Source organism: Bubalus bubalis, chromosome 12 (genome assembly GCF_019923935.1).
Source record: "Bubalus bubalis isolate 160015118507 breed Murrah chromosome 12, NDDB_SH_1, whole genome shotgun sequence".
In the NCBI taxonomy this organism is placed as follows: domain Eukaryota; kingdom Metazoa; phylum Chordata; class Mammalia; order Artiodactyla; family Bovidae; genus Bubalus; species Bubalus bubalis.
Genome location: NC_059168.1, coordinates 86,895,501 through 86,909,902, shown reverse-complemented (window position 1 = coordinate 86,909,902; position 14,402 = coordinate 86,895,501). Strand labels below are relative to the sequence as shown.

Here is a 14,402-nt window from a genome sequence, read left to right as displayed (position 1 = left end):
GCCACTTCTCTCGGCCTCGGCACGTGGGGCCTGGGCTTCCTTCTTCCATGTCTTATTCTGTCATGTTTCGCCTCACAGTTGCTCTCACAGCTTCTGGAGAGCAGCAAGGCTGCCTTCCGTTTGGTTCCCAGCCTTGAGCGGAAAAAACTTGTTTGCGTCCCAAAGGCCAAGCACGCCCCCTGCTGACCACTAGTGGGATACTTTCTCCAGGACAAGAATCCCAGTTGGAGCTGTGTAAGGCAAATAGATGGGGAGAAAATGGAAACAGTGGCGGATTTTATTTTGGGGGGCTCCAAAATCACTGCAGACGGTGACTGCAGCCATGAAATTAAAAGATGCTTGCTCCTTGGAAGAAAATTTATGACAAACCTAAACAGCATAATGAAAAGCAGAGACATTACTTTGCCAACAAAGGTCTGTCTAGCCAAAGCTATGGTTTTTCCAATAGTCATGTATGGATGTGAGAGTTGGAATATAAAGAAAGCTGAGCACCGAAGAATTGATGCTTTTGAACTGTGGTTCTGGAGAAGTCTCTTGAGAGTTCCTTGGATAGAAAGGAGATCCAACCAGTCAATCCTACAGGAAATCAACCCTGAATAGTCATTGGAAGGACTGATGCTGAAGTTCCAATACTTTGGCCACCTGATGTGAAGAGCCAACTCATCGGAAAAGACGCTGATGCTGGGAAAGATTGAAGGTGGGAGGAGAAGGGGGCGACAGAGCATGAGATGGTTGGATGGCATCATCGACTCAACGGACATGAGTTTAAGCAAACTCCGAGAGATGGTGATGGACAGGGAAGCCTGGCATGCTGCAGTCCATGGGGTCACAAAGAGTCAGACATGACTTAGGGACTGAAGAGCAACAACAAGGGGGCTCCCAGAACCTCCACATGGGAGAGGTGGAGGGGCTGTCACCTGCCCCAAAATTGAGGGAGTGGGAGTGGCGACGGACCTTGACTGATGCCCTTTGGAAAACCACTGTTTGGAATGAGTTGTATGTTAAATCTCACGAGCCTTGTGGGCCTTGTAAAGACTTGTACTTCTGCTCTGCATGGGATGAGACAGGTGAAGACAAAGGGCATCAGGATCAGCATAGAATGTGGGACCCTGGCATCCTGGACCCTGTCCGCACTCTCTCCATGACCTTATCCTCATCCTTCTACTTCGTGGGACATTTTCTGGCCCCTTTGGGTTATGTCTACCCACCCTAAGTATGATTCTGCAGGTTTCTGAAAATGTGCATCGGTCAGGCCCAGTCACCACCTGTCTAATCTCCCCGCTGCTGCCTGGGGCTGAGCCTAGATAAGTCTCCCATCAGGCGCAGGCAGAGAGAGGAGAGCGACGCCTCCCCGGTCTCCTTGGGCAATGTGGCAGTGGGCCTTTTGGGTGAGGGGTACGGGGCGGGGGCCTTGGAAACTCCTGGAGCAAATTCAAAAGCATAGTAAGAGCTACCATTTTCTGAGGATTGCAGCACGCCAGCCACTGTGTCAGACCTGCTGTGGATCCTCACTTAAGCCTCACAACATCCTACTGCAGTGCGGATACCCATTTCACAGATGAGGAAGGTAAAGCGTGATGGAAAAGCAACTTGTCCAGTTACACAGCCAGGAGGTGGCAGGGAGGATCTGCCTTCGGGTGTCTGGCTCCAATGGCCCCTGCCGTTTCTGTGTCCACCTCACATGAATCTGGTCTCTTGTCAACATTTTTCACTGAATGGTGTCATGTGATATGCAACAGATAATAGTATCAATTTTGTTCCAGACTCTACATGGTCCACTTATTAAAATACTCCTATAAAAGTTAATGCTGGAAATGTACATAAAAACCACAACTTTTTAAAAAAATATTTGTCTATTTGTCTGTGATGGGTCTTAGCTGTGACATTCAGGAGGCGGCATGTGGGATCCTATTCTCCAACCAGGGATCTAACTCAAGCCCCCTGTATTGGGAGCTCAGAGTCCCAGCCACTGGACCACCAGGGAAGTCCCTCTTTTTAAAAAAAAACGTGAAATAATGTGTTGACAAGGAGATAAAGAAATTGGAACCCTTATGCACTCTTGGTGGGAATATAAAATGATGCAGCCACTGTGGAAAACAATATGGCAGTTCAAAAAATTAGATTATTCTCTTTACTTGAGAACATTTTTTTTTTTTTTGGCTGTGTGACACATGGGTTCTCAGTTCCCCTACCAGGGATAGAACGTGTGCCCCTTGCATCAGAAGCTGGGAGTCTTAACCACTGGACTGCCAGGGAAGTCCCCTGAAAGACATTTTTTTTTAAAGAGGAAGAAAAACATGCCACGTCTTCTGATCACAATGCCAAAGAATGTTCAAACTACTGCAGTAAAAACTGAGAGTGGAAACTAAAAGATATCCCAAACTGAAATCAAACCAACATGGATAATTAACAGCTTTGACCTAAGCAACTCAGATCAACGTGTTCAAATAGGCATGTAGCATTGATGAGACAATGCTACAGGCCGATTAGAACACCTGAAATAAAAAACACTGGTGATACCACGTGCTCGTGAGGAAGGGGAGTGATTGGGGTTCTCATTTGTTGCTGGTGAGGATGCAAATGAGGGCACAACCACCATGCAAGACTGTTTGTCAGTTTCTTGTAAAGTTTAGCATCCCCTCAGCATGTGATGCAGCAGTGATACCTCCGTGTAGTCATCCTAGAGAAATAAAAACGTGTGTTCACACCGAAACCTGTGTGCACACATTCCTAACAGCTTGATCTGTTCTCACCAAAGCCTGGAGAAAACCCCGAGGTCCTGTACCAGGTGGCGCATCTGCACCATGGATACCTCTCAGCAACAAAAAGGAACAAACTTCTGATCCACTCGGCAACCTGGGTCATCTCAAGGGCACTATGCTGAGTGAAAAAACCCTGTCTCAAAGGGTACACACTGGGATTCCATTTATATGATGTTCTCTAAGTGACAGAGTTGTGAGGAAGGAGACCAGACCAGTGGTTGCCAGGAGTCGGGGGTTGGGGAGGGTGTAACTATTAAGGACTAGGTCTTCCCTGGTGGTGCAGTGTATAAGAATCCCAAACTGAAATCAAACCAACATGGATAATTAACATTTTTGACCTTCTAAGTAACTCAGATCAGTGTGTTCAAATAGGCATGTAGCATTGATGAGACAATGCTACAGGCTTATTAGAACAGCTGAAATAATAAAACACTGGTGAGACCACGTGCCAATGCAGGGCACACGGGTCTGATCCCTGGTCCGGGAAGACTCTACGTGCTGTGGAGCAACTGAGCCCCTGTGACACTCCGACTGGGCTCACGGGTTGCGAGTGCTGAAGCCCGCGTGCCCAGAGCCCATGTTCTGCAACAAGAGAAACCACTGCAATGAAAGCCCACATGCCGAAACCAAGAGTAGTCCCCGCTCGCTGCAACTAGAAAAAGCCTGCGGGCAATGAAGACTGAGTGCAACCAAAAAATAAATAAATTATATATGGTTTTAAAAAGACAGCTAGCCCAGGACTAGCCCAGGGAGTTTCCTTCTGGTGACAGAACAGTTCTGCATCCTGGTTTGGTGATGCTTACTCAAATCTACACATGCGATAATATTTCCAAGAATCATGTACATACACACACACACGAATGCACGTAGTAACTGGTAAAATGTGCGTGTAGTAACTGGTGAAATTATCAAATAAAGTTGATAATTTACTTAATAGGATTGCACCAGTGCCAGCTTCCTGGTTTTAACAACGCACGCTGGTTGTGTAAGGTGTGACGGGAACCTGGGTGAAATATACAAGAACCCTGTTCTAATTTTAATTTAACAATGCACGATGGTTGTGTAAGGTGTGACGGGAACCTGGGTGAAATATACAAGAACCCTGTTCTAATTTTGCAGTTTCTTGTGTGTCTCGAAATCTTTCAAAATAAAAACTTATCATTTAGGAAAAAAAGATGTAAATGAAAAATGATGAAATAAAACTACAACATATATTACAGAAAAAAGAGGTGCCATTCAAAATGTATAGAGCTCCTATAAATCACCATGAAAATAAATAGCTCAATCAACATGTGGACAAATATCAGGAAGTTCAGAGAAGAAATATAAATGTTCATATGTCTACATTCAACCTCACTAATAATCAAATACATTCAGATTAAGACAAGGAAATCTGAGTTTCCATCCATAAAGACTGATGGATACAGAGGAAGAGCCATTCCCAGGCACTGCCAGTGAGAGTAAGGATTGGCCAACGGTCTAACCTGCAACTTGGTGGCACCTATCCAAATTTTAAATGTTTACCTCACTGGATCCAGTAATTCTGCTTCTAGGAAACAGAAAGATACATGTTGCAGCATCATTTATAAAGTAAAAAACTGGAGATGGCTTGCATACTTGTTACAGGGGGCTGGTTAGACAAACTGCAATAATGGCAACTACTATTCACTTGTTGCTTTCAATGTTCCAGGAACTTTCCTGAGTATTTTACATGTAGTAACTCAGTTTAATCCTCACAACCATCCTATGAGGTAGGTTCTAAACACTGTTATTATGCCTGTTTTACCACTGGGGAGACGGGCCAGTGAGGAGCTGATGACGGAAGCATGACGTCTACTCAAGAAAGACAAAAAAGTTCTTACTCTCCCCACTTTTCCTTTGATTATAAAACTGTAGCGCAGTAAGTTTTTGGGAGTGTGGCATCCCTTTGCCCACCCGACTGTAAACCTTACAAGCATCTTATTCTGATAACACTTCTTATCTATTACTTTGCCTCTCACTGAATTCTTTTCTGCTCTGAGACATAAAGAACTGGGATACAGGAGCTCTTCGGAGCCCCTGAAATGACATCAAATGGTTTCAAAAATCATTCTGCTCCTGGAGTAGGAAATGGCCATCCACTCCAGTCTTCTGCCTGGAAAATCCCTTGGACAGAGGAGCCTGGGGTGGGGGGCTACAGTCCATGGGGGTTTCAAAGAGTTGGACATGACTAAGCACGCACAACTTGGAGATGCTAAGATAGGCAGGATCAGTCTTCCTAACTCCTTGAGATAGAAACCTGAGATCTAGGGAAATTCTGTAACTTTCCCAGGATCACACAGCTGTGGTGTGTCCCCACCAAGCCTGACTCTAGAGCCTATGCTGTTTTTTTATATCAACATTTCCTAAATTATGTTTTGTTCCATGAAATACATGTTTTCGTAAGCAAAAAAAAAAAAACAAAAAACAGAATTCATTGTGCTGTACACATACACAGCGCTGTATGTCAACTATATCTCAATGAAACTGGAAGAAAAAAGCATACATAGGAACTGCACAGCCTGGGGCACCGCCCTTAGCCCCCACACCCCAGCCAGGCCACGTGTGTCTTGCAAAGCTCTTCCTCTGGCTGGGGCTCCTCCCTCGAGGTGAAGGTGAAGCTTCCAGGAGGATGCAGAAGGTGCTGACTTATGTAGGGGGACCACCCTCTCCAGAGCGCTCCAAGGCCGGCTCTACCTGGGGAGCTGATACCCTTCCCAGGCGAACAAAGTAAACTAACTTCAAAAGAAAAACAATAAACTGGATTACGTGCACGTACCTGCTCAGTCATGTCCAACTCTTTGCAACCCAATAGACAGTAGCCCGCCAGGCTGTTCTGTCCATGGGATTTCCCAGGCAAGAATACTGGAGCCAGTTGTCATTTCCTTCTCCAGGGGATCTTGCCAGCCCAGGGATCAAACCAGATCTCCTGCATCTACTGCCATTGGCAGGCAATTCTTTACCACTGAGCCACCTGGAATGGAAGTCATACCATCAACACTGGAGATTAGAAGGAAAAGATCAAGAATTTAAACATAAGCCTACAAAAATCTGTGGATTTGGGATTTTAAGAAACACATTGTTTTTGAGATGCTAATATTTGTGCCACATGGTGGAAATGACATCCCCTGCAACCACTTTAACTTACCATGAAGATGTTTAAAGATCAACTTACATGGGTACAAAGGAGCATGCTACTTTTCAATGTCAGTTTTTAGGGGCTACCCCAGCAAAAAGAAAAGCCCTGGTCTCAGCCCTGCACTGTGCTGGCTGCCTGATTCTACCTGGATGACTGATGCCCTGAATCTGCTTGTCTGGAATTTACGGTTCCACCAGGCTGTGCGGGCAAGAACTGCCTAAATTCTTCTCCCATCTTTGGTGTGGTTGAGGCCCACATCAAAGGCTCCAACTGCTTGTGGCAAGGAGGGGTGGGGCTCTTCCTGTTTAACCATTTCCTGCCCAATTCTGGTGAGCTGTACATAAATTAATTTCAAAATTTTAACTAAAAGGTAGGCCAGGGCTTCCCAAGTGGTCCAGTGGTTAAGAATTTGCCAGCCAATGCAGGGGACATGGGTTCGATCCCTGGTCCGGGAAGATCCCACATGCCATGAGAATAACTAACCCTCGAGCCACAACTACTGAAGCTGATGCCCTAGAACCTGTGCTCTGTAAGGAGAGAAGCCACTGCCCCAAGAAGCCTGCCTGCCACAGCTAGAGAGTAGCCCCTGCTGGACGCAACTAGAGAAAAGCTGTGGGCAGCATTTCTTCCAAGAAGAGACATTCTCTTTAGCAAATGCTAGTTCTCTTCGAACAGTGAAAAGGTGAATTTCAAAGATGTCCTCCTTCTCATTAAATAGGAGAAAATTTGGGCTTTTGAGTGGGCTTTCCAGGTGGTACTAGTGGGAAAGAATCCACCTGCCAATGCAGGAGACTCAAGATACATGGGTTCAGTCCTTGGGTGGGGAAGATCCCTTGGAGCAGGAAACAGCAACCCACTCCAGTATTCTTACCTGGGAAATTCCATGGACAGAGGAGTCTGGCAGGCTACAGTCCACGGGGCTGCAAAGAGTTATACACGAAGGAGCACAAAATTTTTCCTGGGCTTTTGACCCAAGCCGCCCCATGTATCTCTTTGTTCTTTGGCATCAAGGCTGTGCTTGAATTTGGTCCAGTGCAAGGTTCTTGCAGGCTGGAAGTGCTTCTCGGTGCAGCTGGGATGCACAGTCTAGGTTCAAGATCTCTATGCCATGATGCCTCTTCTTTTCATTCAACCATTGTGTGCCCACTCATGGGCACTGCCTTCTTCATCCCCATCCCCATGCTCAATGTGACGACCTAAGAGGGCACAGCAGACAATGACAAGCTGAGGAGTGATGGGGCAGCCCCATAACACAGACATCAGGCCTGCAGAGAGCAGTCAAGTTGCTGCCCAGACCAGGCACACACTGTAGCTGGGGTGTCCAGAGGTGACACCCTTTAGCATGGATGTCATCAGACCTGGCTAGTTAGGACAGGCCTCAGGTCAGAATGTCAGGAGATGGATGCTTTCACAAGAGTAAGAATTGGGAGAGGAGGCATAGGGGCTTTGTGGAGTTGAGACACTTGGGCCTGTTTCCCTCTTCCTAATGAGTTACCCCTTTGTTTCCTTGGAGGAAACCTGGCCCCCACTTGTGATGGCCGGCAGGTGCAGCAGGGCCCTCTGGCTTGGGTGACAGGGGCTGCTTCTGCTTCACTCACCGGCATGAGGAATACTGTGGTGGTGACGGGGAGGAGACAAAAAAGATGGGGACAGAGGAGCTGGAATAACAAATCCAGGGCTGTGGTTACCCAACGACCCAGAGATGCACTGAGCTAGGAACCTAAGAAAAACACCCTGGAGTTATTTGAGTTTTGTGTTCCAAGGAGCTAAGAGTGGTCAGCGAGACTGGCTAAATGGCAAGGATTGAACTAAATATCTTACCCCATTTAGTCCTTAGGCTCAACCTGTGGTGTAGAAATCATCACACCCACTTTATCAGTAGAGCAGCAGGCTCAGAAATGTCAAGTGATTGGTCCAAGGTCATCGAATAAATAAGAAGTGACACAAATTCAGACCTGAATCCAGTGCTGGGCCCTTTATTCCACTATACTGATCTGGTCTAAAAGCACCTGAACTTCCAGGAAGTCAATCGTCAGGGTTTTGCTGGGTGGATTCTCCTGAGCTTTTCTTCTCTCCCTCTTGAAGTTGTTATTTAGCTAAGATGGTGGGTGGTGGCCTAGGATATTTTATCTCTTTGCTGGAGCTGACCCTGCTTTCCCCCCTCCCCTCCCCAGCCCCTTTATTGTTTACTCCCTAAGTCATGTCTGACTCTTTTGCAACCCCATGGACTGTAGCCCACCAGGCTCCTCTGTCCACAGGATTTTCTAGGCAAAAATAGTGGAGTGGGTTGCCATTTTCATCTTCAGGGGATATTCCCAACCCAGGGATTGAACTGAGTCTTCTGTATTGGCAGGAGGATTCTTCACCACTGAGCCATCAGGGAAGCAAGCCCCCAGCCCCCTACACGCTCACTAAAAGCAGGAATTGCATCCTATTTGCTTAGGTTGCTCTCAGTCGACCAGTTCAGAGTAACATTAAGCTGGCTGCACCCCCATCCTCCCAAACACACACACATACACACACCCACACCATTGTACTTAGAAAAAAGTCATTATGATGGCCTCTTTATCCAGGGAAGAAGGCTATTAGAGAAGAAATTATTCAGTAATAAGCTGACAGTAAGCTGAATTGGGGAGAGAAATAAACTAACCTTAGACCTGCACAATCATGGTCTAACATTCTTATTTTTCTTTCTTTTTCAAGTCAGTATTTCAGACATAGCCTGGAAGGGGCAAACCCACAGCCTTTGGGAGAGGGGCTTGACCTGGGCCCAGGAAGACCAGAGCAGGGCTCTGGAGACAGGAGAGCAAGGAAAGGCCCAGCCTGGAGGAGGGAGGGTAATATGGGGTCCCCCTGGCGTAAGATAGGGGGGTGCATTTTCAAAGGAGATAGATATATGGAGGGGGACATCCCTTGGCAAGTTTTCTGGCATTAGGCAGAGAGACTGGAGGGCAGAGGGAGGTGGACCCAACCCCACCCCTCAGCCCACTGTCTTGCTCTCGAAATTCCACAGCCCACAGTCATGGCTGGAATGGAATATTCCATCTTCCTGCTTCCCAACGATGTGTTTTCAACAGAGCAGTCTGAGCATCCATAAGGTCTGAAGTGGGCGGTGCCAAGTTCAGGAAGAGGAAGGAGGTGCTATAGAGTCACATATGTAGCTCGGCTTAGAGGAGGGTTGACTTGCTTCCTAGCAGTTGGGAAACAAAAGAACTCCATGGAGGGCAGGGCCCGATAGACTGCAGAAAGGAAGTCTTATCAACAAACTGTGGGATACCCACACAGGGGAATATTGTCCAGCCTTAAAAAGGAATGAAAGTCTGACACAGGCTATAACATGGCTGAATGCTGAAGACATTATGCTACAAGTCATAGGGTGTAATGCATATCTAGTTAATAATACTGTATTGCATATTTGAATATTGCTAAGAGAGTAGATCCTAAAAGTCCTCAACCCAAGAAAAAAAATTGTAACTATGTAGGGAAATAGATGGGGAAACAATGGAAACACTGACAGACTTTATTTTGGGGGGCTCCAAAATCACTGCAGATGGTGGCTGCAGCCATGAAATTAAAAGACACTTGCTCCTTGGAAGAAAAGTTATGACCAACCTAGACAGCATATTAAAAAGCAGAGACATTACTTTGCCAACAAAGGTCCATCTAGTCAAAGCTATGGTTTTTCCAGTAGTCATATATAGATGTGAGAGTTGGACCATAAAGAAAGCTGAGTGCCGAAGAATTGATGCCTTTGAACTGTAGTGTTGGAGAAGACTCTTGAGAGTCCCTTGGATTGCAAGGAGATCCAACCAGTCCGTCCTAAAGGAAATCAGTCCTCAATATTCATTGGAAGGACTGCTGTTGAAGCTGAAACTCCAATACTTTGGCCACCTGATGCGAAGAACTGACTAATTTGAAAAGACCCCGATGCTGGGAAAGATTGAAGGCAGGAGGAGAAGGGGACAACAGAGGATGAGATGGTTGGATAGCATCACTGACTCGATGGACATGAGTCTGACTGAGCTCTGGGAGTTGGTGATGGACAGGGAGGCCTGGTGTGCTCTGGTCCATGGGGTTGCAGAGTTGGACACAACTGAGCAACTGAACTGAACTGAATGATGGTGACAGACGTTAACTAGCTTACTGTGGAGATCATTTTGCAATGCACACAAATACTAAATCATCAATGTTGTGCACCTGAAACTAATATAACATTATATGTTAACTGTACCTCAATTTTAAAAAGCTGTAAAATATGGCAATACCTAAGACTATTTTCTCTCATTAAAAAAAAGAATAAAGAAGACATTACACTAAATTAAAAAAGCTAGACACAAAAGGACAAATATCGTAAGAATGCATTCACATGAGGCACTTATATTCATATAGAAAGTAGAATTTTTTTTTAATAATTTAATTTATATTTGCTGCACTGGGTCTTTGTTGCTTTGTGAGGGCTTTCTCTAATTGCAGCAATTGTGGTGAGTGGGTTTCTCATTGCAGTGGCTTCTCTTGTTGGGAAACAAGAGCTCTAGGGTGCACAGGGCTTCAGCAGTTGTGGGGCATGGGCTTAGTTGCTCTGTGGCATGTGGGATCTTCTTGAACCAGGGATTGAACCCGTGGCTCCTGCACTGGCAGGCAGACTTCCATCCACCACGCCACCAGGGAAGTCCAGAAAGTAGAATGGTTTTTTACAAGAGATTGCTGGGAGGGAGGAATGGGGAGCTAGTGTTTAATGAGATGATAAAAAGTTCTGGAGATGGATGGTGACAATGTTTGCATAATGCTGTAAATGTGCACTTCAAAATGGTTCAAATAGTGAATTTTAGCTTATATATATTTTACCACATGCAAAAAAAGATAAATTAATCTAATAAAACCTTTAGATCTTTCAGTTTAAATACAGGGATTAGCAGAACAAGTTAAATGGTAAGTGAAGACACATGAGAGAAATGCAGAATGTGGGACAGTCTACAAGAAAAGTAGCCTGGACTTTGAAAAGTTTGCGTCATGGGGGAAAAAGGTGGAGGAGTTCTTCGAATCAAAAGAGACTAAAAAGACACAACAACCAACTGTAATGCATGTGTTTAATAGGATCCTGCACCAAAAATGAACAAACCAAATTAAGAGACTTATGGACTAGATAGGAAGCGATATACAGAATTGATGTTAGTTTTCTTACGTCTGAATATGGTATTGTGGTTATGTTAGAAAATGTGGATAATTTTAGGAGCTACATGCTGCAGTATGCTGAAATATCTAGGCGTGAAGTGTCATATCTACAACACACACCATCAAATGATCCAGAAAAAAACAAAGTGTCACATACCTGTAGACCAGGATGGAGCAAATAGGGCAAAAGGGAAACAACTGTTGAACTCTAGATGATGGGTGAACACTGTAGACTTCTTCCCATTCTTCTGTATGTTGAAAACATTAAAAAAAAAAATATATATATATATATTTATCTGGCTGTGTGGGGTCTTAGATGCGGCATGTGGTATCTACTTCCCTGACCAGGGATTGAACCCAGGACCTCTACATTGGGAGCCTGGAGTCTTAGCCACTGGACTATGAGGGAAGTCCCTGTAGAATACATTCCTTAAATAAAATAAAAAAATCATTTATTATTATTTTATGTTTTGGCTGTACTAGGTCTTGGTTGCTGTGCGGGGGCTTTCTCTAGTTGCTGGGAGCAGGGGCTTCTCATTGCCACTGCTTCTCTTGTTCTGGAGCTCTGGGTTCCAGGGTACGTGTCCTCTGTAGCTGTGGCCCGAAGGCTCTGTTGTTCCAAGGCATGTGGGATCTTCCTGGACCAGGGATGGAACCCGAGTCCCCTGCATTGGCAGGCAGATTCTTATCCACTGGGCCACCACCAGGGAAGTCCCTGTTGAAAATACTGTTAATAAAAAATTGGGAGAGAAAAGCTGCAGCTGTGCAGTGAAAGGAGCTGTGTGACCTTGGGCAGTCTCCTTGCCTCTCGGGCCTTAGTCTCAACCTAAGAACAGGGCTGAAAACACCTACTTTCCCACTGTCTCTGGATTAAAGTGTAAATCGCCTGGTCCAGCGGCTATAGGGTCATCGTCATTAGTATTATTATGACAGTCTCCAGCACGATGTCAGGTATTTATGGAGGCATGAGCGGCATCGGGAAACTCGAGCTCCCTGAAACTCACTTGAGCTCCATAGGTGAGCCGACGCTTAGTGATGCTGCCTAGGGGTGGAGCGAGCGAGGGGCCGGGTAGATGTCACTACGCCGCATCTCACTCGCCTCCAGGCGGTAAAAAAGAGCGACTTCTGGGCGGGCGTGGCCACTGGGGGGCGGACGGCGGAAGCGGGCTGAGGCTTCCGGTGGCCACTGTGGCATCGCAAAGCTATGAATGAGCGGCCTCCCGGAAGTTAGGGGCGGAGCTTCCGTGTGCTGACCAGTCGCAGAGTAGCTGTCAAAACGGGCGCGGAAGGGAAAAGCGGGAAGATCTCAGGCGGATCTCAGAGCTTGGCGGCTGCCGGGAGCATCCTCTCTTCCGGGGACTGGGCCTGACCTGGTCCCGCCGGGGCCCTTTGCATCTACAGTACGCAGGCAAAGAGACGGACAGGGCCACTGCAGACCAGAACCTTGACCCGGCTGTGTGACCCCTCGGAGGGGCCATGTAGCCTTCGGCCCTTGCTTCCTCCTTTGTAAAGTGAGAGCAGTAAAAACCCGATGTAGGGGGAAGTCGGGACAAGCCGGAATGACTCAGAGGTGGGAGGAGGGGACGGTGAGGAAGGCGGCTTACCGCCCCCCACCCCCACCACCACTGCCTCGTGGCTGTTCAACCGAAAATGAAGTCACAGCTTCTGGCTCTCAGAGTGATCCTTTATGGTACCCGTGCACAGACTATATAGCAGGAGCTTATAAAAAAGCACATGGTGCCTGGGGCAGCAACCAAAAGGTGCAGGTCGGATATGGATTACCCGAAATCGGAATGTGAGTCAAGTATCAGAGGATACCAAGGACTCCTCGATAGTTTTGTTAGTTTTATGGCTGATAAAGCTATGATCACATCTGTCAATAAAAAATACCCATTTTCTGGAGGTACATGCCGATGGGGAAATTGACAATGTCGGCTAGTTGCTTTCAAACACATGATTGGGACCAAAGTTTTAGTTTTTGCTTTGTCTAAGAGATGTGATGGTCGCTGATCTTTCTTCTCAGGCTTAGAGAATACTTTAAACACAGTATACAGTATTCTAAGAAATAGACCTCTGTGGGGAGGGTATCTTCCCTACCCCCCTCTTTAAAGTATTATACCTAGAAAAGACATTGTACAAAGTTCAAGCCTCACTCAGTGACAGCCCTGAGTGTGTGCGCTGTTAGAACTTATCCTGGTTAATCATTTCTTTCCTGGCGTTTTGCCACATGCAGGGCAAAAATCTATGGCAAATTTGAAAGGCCAAGTGTAAAGTAAAATTAAAATGTTACTAAGTTTATGTCTCCACCATCACCCCAATGGAGGTTCTCAACCTCCTCTTCAAGCTTTTTGAGGCCCAATAAGCAGTAAATGGGCTTATTTGGACTTCCCTGGTGGCTCAGACGTAAAACGTCTGCCTGCAGTGCGGGAGACCGGGGTTCGATCGGGAGACCGGGGTTCGATCCCTGGGTTGGGAATATCCCCTGGAGAAGGAAATGGCAACCCACTCCAGTACTTTTGCCTGGAAAATCCCATGGACAGAGGAGCCTGGTGGGCTACAGTCCATGGGGTCGCAAAGAGTCGGACACGACTGAGCGACTTCACTTTTAAAGCAGTAAATGAAGTCATAGTTATTCAATCATTCTCTGAACTTCTTCTCTGAATCTTCGCTCAGTTTGCAATTTTTAAAACACTGTCTAAAAAACAAACAAACAAAACAACAACAACAACAACAACAAACACTGTCTACGTTGAGGACGAGATTTCAGGGGGAAACTTCACCAAAGACCCTCTCTCTCTGTTATCAGCTTGAAGGTTTACAATGGACTTCGTATTGCTCATGAATTACCTCATTTAGTCTTCTCATTTTATTAAAAAGTCCACAGCCTAGATATGGCTGCAAGCCCATTTCACCAGGGAGGGGACAACAGATGACGTGTCCAAAGGACACAGCCATTGCACCCCGGGGACCCTGTAGTTCCGCGGCCCTAACCATTAGGCGGTCACCACCGCCAAGCCCCCTCCTTTGCCGGACCTCAGGGACCTGGCACCCCCACCCGGGTACACACATGTATCCAGATCGCCACAGCCACATCTCCCTCGCAGCCAGGGGCGTTTTACGGGCCTCCGTACCAAGCTCATCTGCAAAAACCATTTACGCGGAACCGAGAGCCCGCGTAACCGAGAGCCTGGGTTCCAGAGAGGTCTTCAGAGAGGTGGGGCTCCGCGGGGGTGGGGAATTCGCTCCCGCTCACGGGCTGGCGGGCTCCAATCGCATTGCTTCATTCAATCCCAAACCGTCCTGGGGACAAG

At 46.6% G+C, this 14,402-nt stretch overlaps 1 long non-coding RNA gene across 1 annotated transcript; it reads right to left on the bottom strand.

Annotated features, from left to right (window-relative positions):
• Window positions 1-5,695: 5,695 nt before the first annotated feature.
• LOC102390730 lies at window positions 5,696-12,521 on the bottom strand. The gene is made up of 4 exons (XR_006543584.2): window positions 11,944-12,521; window positions 11,249-11,339; window positions 6,791-7,115; window positions 5,696-5,754 (listed from the first exon to the last, which is right to left on the bottom strand). It is a non-coding gene; the product is annotated as an uncharacterized LOC102390730 (long non-coding RNA).
• Between the last annotated feature and the right edge of the window lie 1,881 nt (window positions 12,522-14,402).